The sequence below is a fragment of the Pomacea canaliculata genome, linkage group LG10 (assembly GCF_003073045.1).
Source record: "Pomacea canaliculata isolate SZHN2017 linkage group LG10, ASM307304v1, whole genome shotgun sequence".
Classification (NCBI taxonomy): domain Eukaryota; kingdom Metazoa; phylum Mollusca; class Gastropoda; order Architaenioglossa; family Ampullariidae; genus Pomacea; species Pomacea canaliculata.
In genome coordinates, this window is record NC_037599.1 from 15869114 (window position 1) to 15881970 (window position 12857).

The window sequence follows — 12857 nt, forward strand, 5'->3', positions numbered from 1 at the left end:
AAGCACTCCATGTCACCTGATTGTCTCCACGCAGCTCTCCATCTCAGTCCGCAACCACTGCGTCACGTGACCTTCTCTAACCTCAACATTTACCTACTGCGGAGTGACGGGATGCTGTTTGCTGAGGTAAGCAGTCACTTTCTTGCTTTCTTTTCAAAGGGGAAAAAAGTCTCCACCACTTGCCCGTGTGTAGACATGTGGATCTTCAATGTCGTCGGGAACTGGATTTGCGTCACAGGTGTTTGTATGGCTGGTGTGTGTGAGAGAGAGACAGAAAGAAAGAGAAAGTGATCAGAGAATGAGAAAGTGAGAGAAAGAGAGAGAAAGTGTGAGTGTGTGAATAAGAGTGTTGAGTCCAACGTTCTAGTAACGTCTACCACCAGTTGGTGCAGCTTACCTTGTAGTGGTGTGGTGGTTTGAACACCTTGTGGATCCACAGAGCGATATCGGCGGGACCCTTGTGCTCCTGGCAGGTCTAACTAAGCTGAACAGGTCTGTCAGGGTAGAAAGACTAAAATGTTGCCCTCCAGGTTGGGGATTTTGTTTTGGATTAACAACCAGCTCATGTAAAATAAAAAAATCTGTTACAGAAACCGCAACAGTATCACAACAAGGGTCTGGTCGGGAAGAGTCCTCTCTAGAAGAGCTCATGACGCAAGCTGGGGAAATCCTTAGAGAAGCCAGCTCGCCGACTCATCTTCTGACGACCAAGGCAACAACCAGGATAGGGACCTGGAACATCAGAACCCTCTATGACAGTGGCAAGTCAGCTCAAGTGGCAAGAGAAATGAAAAAATACAGCATTAGGGTTCTCGGGTTATGCGAAACCAGATGGAATGGAAGTGACCAGACCAGACTAACATCAGGAGAAACCATTATTTACTCTGGCCACAAAGACTTGGACCATGATCACACCCAGGGAGTAGCACTGCTGATGTCAACAGAGGCAACAAAGGCGCCGATGGTCTGGGAACCAGTCTCACCACGGCTCATGTCAGCAAGATTCAATGCCAAAGGAAGGAAAATCACCATCATCCAATGCTATGCACCAACAAATGAAGCAGAGGAAGAGGAAAAAGAAAACTTCTACAGCTCCCTGCGGTCTCTGTTTGACCATACACCAAGAAGAGACCTGAAGATCAGTATGGGAGACCTAAACGCTAAAGTAGGCGATGATAACACCAACAGGGAACAAGAAGACATGGCGTCGGAACCACATGGCCCTGAGGGTTGCTGCCCTCAACAGGATCCGCTGGCGGCCCTTTGCTCCTCGAGGAGTCACACAGAATAAACTTAACTCTTCAAAAAGAAAACAAAAAGCAGCCCCCCTTCTCCTCTTTAAAAACAAAAAATGAAACGACGGATGTGGTGTCGATGTAGTTTCAGGCGAAGACACAAAGACACCGCAGCCGGGAGGTAAGGCAGATAGACATCGTGCACGCAGTTATCGCACATTTCATAACATTAACAACAAATCGCAAGACCAATCACAAGTTTATTTATTGCTCACAGGCAGACGACTTCACTTTGTCGGTTAGGGTCAACTGACACAGGAAGGACAAAGAAAACAAAAGTTCGTTACAGCCTCCCCGAGAACTGGCGGTGTCACGAATTTTGATGGATGTAAGAGGCCCGGATGTTGAGGGGGAGCTGGGACGGAGGTTAGCAAACAGTCTGACGTCAAGTCTATAAAAGAGAGCTCAAGGACTTGGCTAATCCAACCTGGTGTCCCTGGTGACCTGCACACACACACACACTGACACACATATATACACACACGCAAACACACACACATGCACAGAGAAAGGAAGAAAGAAAGGTTAATGAAGAAAACTTAAGGGCCCGGCTCGCCCAGAAAGTTTCACATACACTTTCCCTAATCGACGTTTAAATTAAAAAAAAAAAAAAAGGGAGTAGGAGGAAGCCAGTGATGGTCTACCTGTTTGTACGAGGATTAGTTATGTGTGCTGACAGTGTTCATGGCCCCACAGATATATTGTACAAGTGGTGTGCAAGGGTCGCTTAATCATGGCCTCCGAGGTCCCTCAGCTCTTGCCGAGGACGTAGGACGTGAGCTTCACGTTGTTTGATGTTCCGTCGTGCGGTACATTAAGCACCGGACGTAGCGGCGGCTCGTGCGCCATAAACACGGAAACAGAAACACACGGGGGGGTGAGGCTGGGGTGGGGGACACGGAGAGACAGAGGCAAGACACGTGACCAGGGTGGAGGTGTCAGAATATTCGGTCATCGACAAGAGGAACAGGCTGCTTTCTGAAAAGAATGTAAGCATTTAGAAAGTAAAGCCCAACGCATAAAGATATTTTTTTTTAAAAAAAGTGAGAAAAAAAAAAAAAGCTTAGTCACCTGTGGCTTCTTGTCTGACACCAGACTGCACCTTCAGTACTCAATAGTATAGGTGCACTTCACATGCCCTCCACAGCGAGTTTGAAGGATAAATTTTTTATGCTAATTCCTATGGAATTTATCAATTGACAAGATTTGTCAGGATTAAAATGGAAGTCTCAGGACAAAAAGTCGGTGAAAGGCGCTCACTGGAGCGGTTGCTGTGCATAGGAGAACTAGTCTCCATTCTCCATAAATCATCTTCGAATTAACCGCTGTGAATTATCAATGACTCAAATTATCTGATATAAATAATCTGAAAATAAATTATCTCTCTGCGCCGCTCCTATAAAAACCACAGTGAAACAGCTGTTTGGAGTGTGTAAAATATGTGTTTATAATTAGACAGTTTCTACAGGAAGTCGTATATCTGTATATGCTAACGTAATTCATTTTTTTTAAACTAATGTACAATTTTCTGTTTGTGCTGGTGCCAGGAAATAATAATAACAATAACAGCAATAACAACAACAACAACAACAACAATAATAATCATGACTATTTATTATTACACACACGCCTCCTCCCGATGGAGGAGTTCGTGACATTTACATTCATACGCACAAGTAAACTCATAAATTTAAACGAATTTTTACCGACCAAATTTTTTTTTCATTTTCTCATTCTTTGGACATGCATGAAGGATTATGTTGGACACTTGAAGGCCTGAACGGTGCACAAAAGTGCACAGCAACGATTTTTTTTCCACACACGTCACGCTTATCAACAGCCGACAGCGCTCCGGAAGTGGTCCGCCCTGGGTTTGGGGTGAAGGTCACATGCATGAATAATTCTCGAAAGTCCTCCGAGGGTAGTGGACTAGAAGCATGCACGTGTCTGTCTTGTCACATACTCGTATGTGTTCTGTCTTTCCCCTCATGGAGGTTCCTTGCTCGTTCCCCAGAATCCCCCCGTCACAGATTCATCATCAGGACACGTCGATGTTTAATGTCAATGAACATGCTCAAAACACTTTCTCGAAATACTTCCTGCATTATTACCCTCCACGTGTACACATTTTAACACTTTGTGAACAGGGTAGAATAATAAACATCCAAGGGCATATCTACAAACTTCAAAAACACTCTAGAGAAATGTTTGCGACTCTCGACATCATCGAACTGCTCACAAAAAATGTACCCACACTTCAAAAGCTCGACAACCACTCACTCAAACTGCTGCCAAAAGCTTTTGCCAGCAGGGCTTAGAAATCTTAATTATATCTCGCTTAATAATCCCGATATTGCCTGGGTGTAAATATTGTCCTCGCTCCACTACCCGCGTGTCTACCTGTCAACTCTCGTGACTCCAAGGACGAGCGCGAGTTAAAAATGTCGAGGACTAGTAGCAACACGTCTATTGTCAACACCTAGAATAACTAACTAAATACATACATAAATATACAAATAAAAAATAAATAAAATGACAACCAACGGAAAATACGATGTAATACTCGTAAAAGTGACATCCTCCCTCCACACCAGCCTTGACCTCTGACCCGTTGTGAAATCTTTCCCCAGTCAGACCTGTTTGCGAGGTGTTGTTCACAACATTCATAGATGAAACAATAATAATAGGAGGCAGCATGTGCGCAATTTGTTCGCATGTCGCCCATGCGTGCGACACCACACTACCTACGTGTCACGACGCGTCGCACGTGCAGTTTGTTTCCGTCTTCGCCGCCATTTTGCGTAGTTTCTCGACTCGTTTGTTACATACAACGAGAAACATGTCAACACCATACTGTTGTTCCTCAACTATTTTGGACGCAGTCCCTGAACACCTCAGCTGTTGGCAAGACTGATGGCACGAGTATCTGGGGTGGGTCGGGTGGGCTGGGTGGATGGATGGATGCAGCTTCCTCAAAGCTCGCAGACTTCTCGGGGTTGAAGCAAATCGAAGATGTAGGTGAGGTGTTTTATTGCCATATTTTTTTTAATCGCTCCACTTCATAAGGGGCATTACACTTGGCGCATATCCAGGACATCAGCTGATAGTGAGGATGTAAACACCGCGAGTCAAGGAGACAAGGGGGCGCTGCGCCGTGACGTCACGCCCCGTGTTTATGTGCACGCACACGCGCAGCACGAGAACGAGTGCACTCCTCCTGCCCACGATCGATGGGGTTTCCCAGCGTTCGTCAGCAGCCAACTGCAATTAAAAATAAAAACAAAAGAGTTGGGAATAGAAGGAAAGAAGGAACCTGTAAACAGGAAGGAGAGAAGAAGCAGAAGGCCGGCCAGCGAGCGGCGTGGAGATATTGATCAGGCGAGCAGGACAAACAGCAATGAAGGTGGGACTGTAATTGAGGACTTTTTATATTTTTATGTGTTTAAGTGAACGTGTTTACGATGTCGCCTGATGTAAGCGGTTTGTACACGTCATCGATGCCTTACTTCTGCAGCTGATGGTGGAGTCTGAAATAGAATGCGCGCACACGTGTGCTTGTGTGTCTGTGTGTGTGTATATAAATAAAAATATCTGTGCATCTATCTGTTGGTATACGTGTGTATTTAGGTATATTTATACATATGAGAACGTGCTTACAAGTAACAAAGTGTGTTGTGGGTTTGTGTGAATGCTGGTGTCACGCACGAACAAGTGTGTATGCGTGTGTGTGTCCTGAGCGCAAGAAAGTGGGTTGTGAATGCCACGAAGACTATCAATGTCGGAGGAGACCTTGAAGGCGCACATTAATAATAAAAAAAACCTGCTGTGTGAAGGGCTGAAGGACAGTAAAAAAAAGAACTAATTTTACACAACGCCATGTGCTGTCCGCAATCCAGGACAAGAGGGCATCTCAGTGCGGGGGTGGGGATGTGTGGGGAGGAGGAGGAGGAGGATGGCGAACTGAACAAATGGCAACAGGGATCGACACCTGGTGACACGTCATAGTCACGTAACTGAAGTCGCTGGTCACGAACCAGTTTGGACTCACAGACCCTAGTCACGACCACGATGGTGGAGGTCATCGGGATGTACAAACCCCCGACCTCTCCTCTCTCCCTCCTCACCACTCCCCAGTCTCTCTCTCATCAGCTACAGACGCACCTTCGTCTAATGGCGGACTAATGACCTTCAGCGCACCTGCTAAACACCTTCACGTATACACATCTGTTTGCGCAGTCAACAAGGAGGGTAGACGGGGGAATGGGGGGTTAGGGAGGGAGACAACTGGACATCAATAAGTTTTTTATTTTACTCACGATTCGTCAGCAAGCTTTCTCTCTCTCCTCCACTCCCAAGACACACCCAACAGATTTATACCTTTTGGAGAGAGAGATTTGCTTCCTATATTTTCATTCTGGCGGAAACATGCGCACGAGTAAGTCTGTCGTTGTGTCGTGTCAGCAAGAAGGAGATGTTGTTTCTACCCCCGAGATGTTTACATGGGTTTTTTGCGCTGTTCCGTGTTTATGTTAGTACTGACATATTTAATCAACTATTTTGGACGGTCTGGCGAATAAACAGGTGCACTCTTCTTGTTGTAATTTGTCAGGAAAACGTCGCCCACCTAATGACTGTTACGTGGTAAACATACAGTCGTTACTTGGATTCTCGTCAAGGCTCGGTTTGAGGGTTGGTGGATTAATGCGTAATTTATTTAATACTGGAGGTTCATGATTTCATCCGTAAATACACTGATCTGAGATGCTGATATGTGGCTACGGACTTGTCACGTGGACCAAATGGGATGTAAGATCCTTTGATTGATGCGCGACTTTCATCAAAAGACTAGTTTCATTCCGCTTCACGAATAAGACTAGCGATGTGTATATGGACCTCAGAGGTGCACATTACATTTTTAGGGTGACTACAAAAAGCAAAAAAAAAAAATAAAAATAAAATAAACACTGTTTGTAAGTAATGTCAGGTGCATGCTGTCTCTCCAGGCATCTCACAGGGCACAGTGCAATGACTACATTTTCCAGGCAGGTCACGTGACTTAGACACGACGACCACTTTCTTCGAGCAGGTCTTCCCCCGCGCCGTCCGGTCTGGATTTGATTTGTTTTGAACCCCTCGCTAATTTACATCTGGCCTTGAACAATGGTTTGTGACCTTAACGGTTTATTGCTTCCACGGACAGCAGTCAGGTTGGTGATTAGAACAAACACGAATAAACACTCTCTCATACACGCACTCAAGCACGCAAGACACACAAACAGACAGACAGACAGACAGACAGACGGACGGACGGACAGTTGTTTTGCTATTCGAGGGCTTACTCTCTCCCCTTTCCTTGTAGTGGGGGAGAACTTCTCACTCCTACATCAAATTAAAAGTGCTTGTAAGGTCGGAGGTCGTACACTGAGTGCAGCTCACCAGTTCAAATATACGGCTGTAAGTACATGTAAGCAGCGATGACAGCCCATGGAGCTTTAACCTGTTCTACACACTCTCTGTAATGCTGATGATAATAGCAGCATCACTGATAAACTAATTGATGAACATAACTTGGTGATGACTCGGCAAAGTGTGCAATGCTAATGATGATGATGATGATGATGATGATGATGATGATGATGCTAATGATGATTGTTATTATGTATGTTAATGTAGTATCTCTGGTAGTACCTAGCCGTGGTCACAGGACAGTGGAGACTACTGGGGGCGTGGCCAGTCCACCCTGATTAGTTAATCAGGCCACAATGCAATCAGCGAGCGAGGGTGACGGTGCATCAAGACATGTTTATAAGGCCTCTCCAGGTGTCACACAGGGCGACAGGACTCCAGGCATGTCAGGTGACCTAGACACGTGGTTAGTACTAAATATTTTAACAGGCTCTGACTTGAAGTCGTCACCATTAAAAAAGAAGAAAAAAAAAGCTGGGGGAGAAATTGGAGGCCCGAACATTGTCACAGAAACGGAGCGGGGCTTATTTACTGCACCAGCTTTTGTCAAACAATGGAGCAGCGTGCAGCCTGCACAGGCAGGTGCCCAGGCACGGACTGCTGCCTCACGCCACCATTTCAAATGTCAAATTCTTCACCTGTTTGCCACAAGTCAAACTTCGCCCGTCTCTTCTATCTTTCAACCCGCCCGGATACCTGTGATTAAAAGTGCGGTCTCTCTCTCTCTCTGAGTTATTTTTTTACCTGTCTGTTTAAACGGACTTGTGTGAGCCTGCATGTGTGTGTATGCGTTTGTACGTGTGTTAAGTGGGTTCATCTGTAGGTATGTGATAAAATAACACTTTATTTATCCCAGAGGACAAACAACCCCGACCCTGACAGTTAGGGATGTGTGTAGGTGTGTTAAGTTTGCAGGTATGTGTGTCATATGCATACCAGTCACTTCTTTCTGTTTGTCTGCCTGCATGCCTCTCCGTCCGTCTGTGTAGCAGTATCACATGGTGAAAATCAGTCTGTGAATCACTCAAGTGTGGCGACCCCCGACTCTCTCTCTGGGTTTCACAATGTCCGCATGGCTCCCATTAGCCAGCTACCCTTTTCTCTACCCGAAAAACAGACTTCTTCTCTGACGATTAGAGGTATAAAAAGAGACTAGTGTTTCAAAACAAATATTTGTTCACATAGAAAGTATATCTAACAATTTCTTTGTGCGCGGTAGATGTAGCTTTTCCTTAGTCATCAACCCGGAATAATGTTTCAAGGAAACAGCCACCCGTGACCAACATGTACAGGCAATAGTCAAATATTGTGTTTCTTGTAAAAGTGTCAGTGCACCACAAGAAAGACAGTCCGGCCAGGTGCAGGGGCCTGTGTGAACGTGTTCTGGCGACAGTCGGGACTTGTTTCCCCGCTGACCCACAAACAGTTGTAACCTGCACACAGACTGACTTACCTGTCGTCGTCAGACTGACTTACCTGTCGCCGCCAGGTCACAGTAATAACACAGGTTAACGGGGACTTGACAGTTTCCTCGCAGCAAAGCTTCGCAGTTCGGTTTACAGTGTTCTTGAGGTCCGAGAGGCTCAACATTCTCTGGTGTTCTTTTGCCTTCTCAAAAATACTTTTTTTTTTTTTAAAGAAGGGCTGTATATATTTTTATTTATATGACCGCAATACATCTCTGCAGGACACGGTCACATATTTGACAATATAAACTCAGTTAAGGTGTTTCACAGTTTATTTAAACTTTTGGTTTATTTTATGAAAGAGGCTTTATCTGATTTTACAGACCAAATTCATTCTATGTGCTATAATTGGCGAGCTGCGAGAGGATGTTGAGTGATTTAGAGCTTCACCGTCCCAAACCGGAAGTGCACATCCTGGCCGGTTCGAATCCCTTGTGGTGCAGCGTACTTTCATCACGTGATCCAGCTGTTGAATGAATACCTGACTCCTTGGAGAGGTGGTGTGGGTGGAGAGAGGTAAGGTTGCGAGCGAGAAGAAAAGAGCACCTCCCTAACAAACAACTAAATAAATAAAAAGCTAGCTCCGGTTCTCTAACACATCTTCTCACAACAACCAAAGTGTTACGGGTTACTTATTTTATTCCTCGTGTTAATGGATTACCTCTCTTGTAATAACTGCTTTTTTTAAACACACTTTTAAAATTAAAAAGTAATTTACAGCCTGTAACTGTTTCTTCGGACTGACCGACACGCTTGCTGTACGCAGGTACTGACTCAGGTGACCCTGGGTGTGTACCTGGAAGGATGAAGGAGGGTCCCGTTACCGCTGACCGTGCAGGCATTCGTGACGTGGGGGGTGAGTCACGTGCTCAGTCTCCCTCTTCTACCATCACTCAAGACATCGATCCTTTTGATTTCATCGACCGCCAAACGTTCGAGTCCCTGTGAAGTAACGGTCCTGTGACGTCAGCAGAATGCTATGTCGGCTGCATCGTGCTGCAAGGCGGGTGTCGGGCTGCCGCTGATCAGATGATGTCGTGTGCTGCCTTCTCCATTTCCTGCAGCATTATCGTCACGCTTGTTGACGATCGTCATCCATCACCTGGAGAACAACATGGTCCACGAGTCACGAACTGTGCGTTGTTGTCACATTGACCTGTGAAATGGGGAGATAACTCATTCTTCATAGCAACACTACTTCCCCTTGTTAGGGAATGTCAACGTTTTTGTTTACACTTCCTTTTTTTTTTCTTTGTTTTTGTTTTGCTTGCTTCTCCCATAACACGTGACGTGTTTTCACCCAGAATTCCTCGAATTCTGCTGAAGTGAGTGCGAGAGAGAGTGTGAGCACGCGATATAACAGAATAACATTCCTGCATCGCACGACATAGGAGCCTGCATGTCTGTCCTGCCATCTGAAAGACGAGAAAGGAAAAAGGAAGTAATAGAAAAAAGTGGAAACATGAAGAAAAAGAAAACAGAATATCTTGCAACAGCACTAGTGGAAAGTGTAGAGACAAGTCACGTGACCACCAATGGCCGCATCGTCGTGTCGCCATCAGAGCCGCCTCCACCATCCACAAAATGTTGGAACTGGAGTAGGCGGTGAGAGTGGTGGAGGTAAATGCAGATGTAGAGGTTTAAACGACTGTCTATGGCTGTTAAAACTTCGTTCTTTATTATTGGGAATGTTTGTGCTGGGAGTGCAAGGTGTGGTGCTCACGCATGTATTAACATCCTGCTTGTATGATAAGAAGGAAGCACATCAAGGCCGTTTCTATTTTCCGACTCTCGCCCACGGGACTGCGCATGAGCAGGTTTTTATGAAGGGAGGAGAGCGGAAGACGGGACAAAGCACAGGAGAGAGAACTGATGACAGGAGAGGGAGATATAACAGGCGCTGAACAAGAAAACTGTTTCTGCAGGGTGTGTCCCCCGATCCTGTGTATTTCCGATGATTGGTCATCGACGCTCGCTCTTGTTTGAAAACATGACGTCAGCTTTGGATTCTGCCTCGTTCTCGTCTGACTCGCCTTTCTTGTCTTTCTGTCTCCTGAGTATAAACCCTACTTGTCGGTGATAATATGTATACGTGTACCTTATCGGGATGATGTACAGATATGTGCCGGTGTGTACCTCTCATCACCAGCACGCACCCAGCAAGGAAAGCAATGTGAACATCAACTGATGACAACATACCCAGCACAGCAACCACACTGATAACAAAAACACAAACATTCAAGAATAGACTCTTACCGTAGGTATGTTGTGCCTACGACTGCTATTTTTAGCCTGCCCAAGCGCGACTACCGTGATAAGCACAGTCCCCCTCCCCTCACTCATCCCCCTCCCTCACCCACCACCTCTGGACTGCATGGAGGCTAGCTTCGCCTGAGTGGTATGCGTAATACGCTGGATATGGAGAGGGAGGTGTTATTTACCGTTACTAGCGGGTGGAGGGGTTCAGGGTGGGGAAAGCAAGTCTCTCTTGTCCGGGCCTGTCTGTGCGGGTACAGAGGTGGGTGTAACGGTCGGCGCCTCTTAGCTGACACCTGGATATGGGGAGGGGGAGAGAAAGGTGGGGGGAGGTCACAGGAAGAAGATGGGGGAGGGGGAGGGGGAGTGTGATGCGGGGTCCGTCTCACCCTAAGTGGGCAACTGATCCTGTGTGCGTGCTTGTCACACTCCGCTTGTCCTCCGCTACCACCACCACACGAAATCTTGCTTCCTGCCCACGTCGTGGTCGTCAACCTTTACCTGACTTTACGTTCTTTCTACGTGCCTCACCTCAGAAATCACTCGGCCTCATGTAGATATGTTTTTCTTATGTTATTTTATTTGTAGTTATTTTAACATTACACGGGGTTCACTTCTGTGTCTTGTCTGTTCCTCCATAATGTGTGCACGCGCTCAGAAAAAGTAAGCACAGACTTGCATGCACACATGCAGACGTGCACACAAACCAACACACATACACATTTTTACATATAAGCATAATCACGTACACAGATGTCTACTGATGCACTAGTGCACTCACACACACACACAGGCACAACAAATGAGCATTGAAGTCAGCGCACGCACACAAATACCGTTCCACTAGTGCATAACATAGATAAGACACATACAGATATGCACCTCACACACACACACAGACAAGCTCATATCTTGTACCTCTCACACACACACAGACAAGCACACACGCACACACCCACAAACGTTGCATGACGCACGCATAAACTGCGATGAGACATCTTTGCTGACGTCAGCTGGACTCGACCCTCTGGTGGTGAGGAGGAGAACGTGCTTCATTCAGCCCTCGCTCTGAGGGTAGGGAGGGATGGAAGAAATGAAAATAGGCTAGCACGACAGTTTTGAAAGATTGCTGGACTGATTTGTTTTTGAAACTATTCAAAGTACTCTTTATCACTGCAGCTGCCCATGTTTTCTCTCCCCAGCCACGACCAGACAGGCTGAACGCCCCGGGGTGAGCTCACGGACCGTGCAATGGATGTCTGGCGGCAACTTCAAAGGGAGCTGTCAGGACAAAAAAGTCTTCCTGTGACCTGATTGTGGAAGTTGTCGGCTATCGTGTTGCTTACCTGTTGGTTGTATAGGAGGTAGCTAGACAGGAATCTGACTAACAGTCACCTCTACAGTCATCTTTCAGACGACTTGCAGTCAGCATCTTTCGCAGTCGCATTCACACTTCACATAACTAGCAGTCACGCTTCATGCACTGTTGGTCTTGACCTTCTCGTACTTGGGGAGGTGGAGAGGCTAAAAAGGGAAACATTATCATCTCTCCACTTGTCATATCTTAGCAACTGTTGCTCTGTCCTTTGTCTCCAGAGGGTGTTGATGTAGGAAGTCAACCACAACCTTTATAATCTGTGTTCATCATCAAGCTTCCCCCACCCCACCTTACTGTCAAGTAATGCAAAAGAACCTATGAAATACCTAACTTTTCTGAAATACCCTTAACGACAAGAGACTGATCTAATCTACCCGAAAATACCAACGTGCATAGTTGTCAGATACCCGTTTACAAACATTACCCGAATACCGCCTGACAAGTGAATCTTTATAACTATCGAAATATTGGTTGGCCAACGTGAGAATGTTTATGGTTACCGACATACAGGCAGACAAACACATAAATGTTTATGGTTCCGAACGGAAACACACCGATGTTTATTTACAGCTAACAAAAGACAACAGGCGACGTGTTTCACGTTCCTCAAAGTCCTGACGTTGCAAAGTTCACGGGGTGGGCGCGACCTTCGCGAAATTAAAAACAGATCGCACACAAAGTAGATACATAAATAGCAAGGTCTGTACAGAGGCAGGGAGCAGCGCGAAAAACCCAGCGAAGGTCAGCAAGTGCGGCATGCGACAAACTGCGACGTGTGCGACACGGGGGCCGCCATTGTAACGGCGAGGTGTTTGAAGTGCAGGGGAGACAACTCGTGGGTGAGCCGCTCGGGTATCGATCTGCTGCTGTCATCCGCCAGGAATGTGAGTGAGTTGTCGGACTTAGTAATCAGTGATTGTGCCACTCACCTCCTCCTCTCTGCCCCTCCTCTCTACCCTCCCGTTCTCCCTTAGTCACTGTTGCTGGCGTCATGTT

General features: G+C 46.2%; 1 long non-coding RNA gene across 2 annotated transcripts; it reads left to right on the plus strand.

Moving 5' to 3' along the window:
* Positions 1–2820: 2820 nt before the first annotated feature.
* On the plus strand, positions 2821–9867 carry LOC112574525. 2 transcript variants are annotated; one of them, XR_003101449.1, is made up of 4 exons: positions 2821–4698; positions 6969–7167; positions 8551–8743; positions 8994–9867. It is a non-coding gene; the product is annotated as an uncharacterized LOC112574525 (long non-coding RNA). The 2 variants fall into 2 exon arrangements; XR_003101448.1 differs by having other exon boundaries at positions 2821–7167.
* The last annotated feature ends 2990 nt before the right edge of the window (positions 9868–12857 follow it).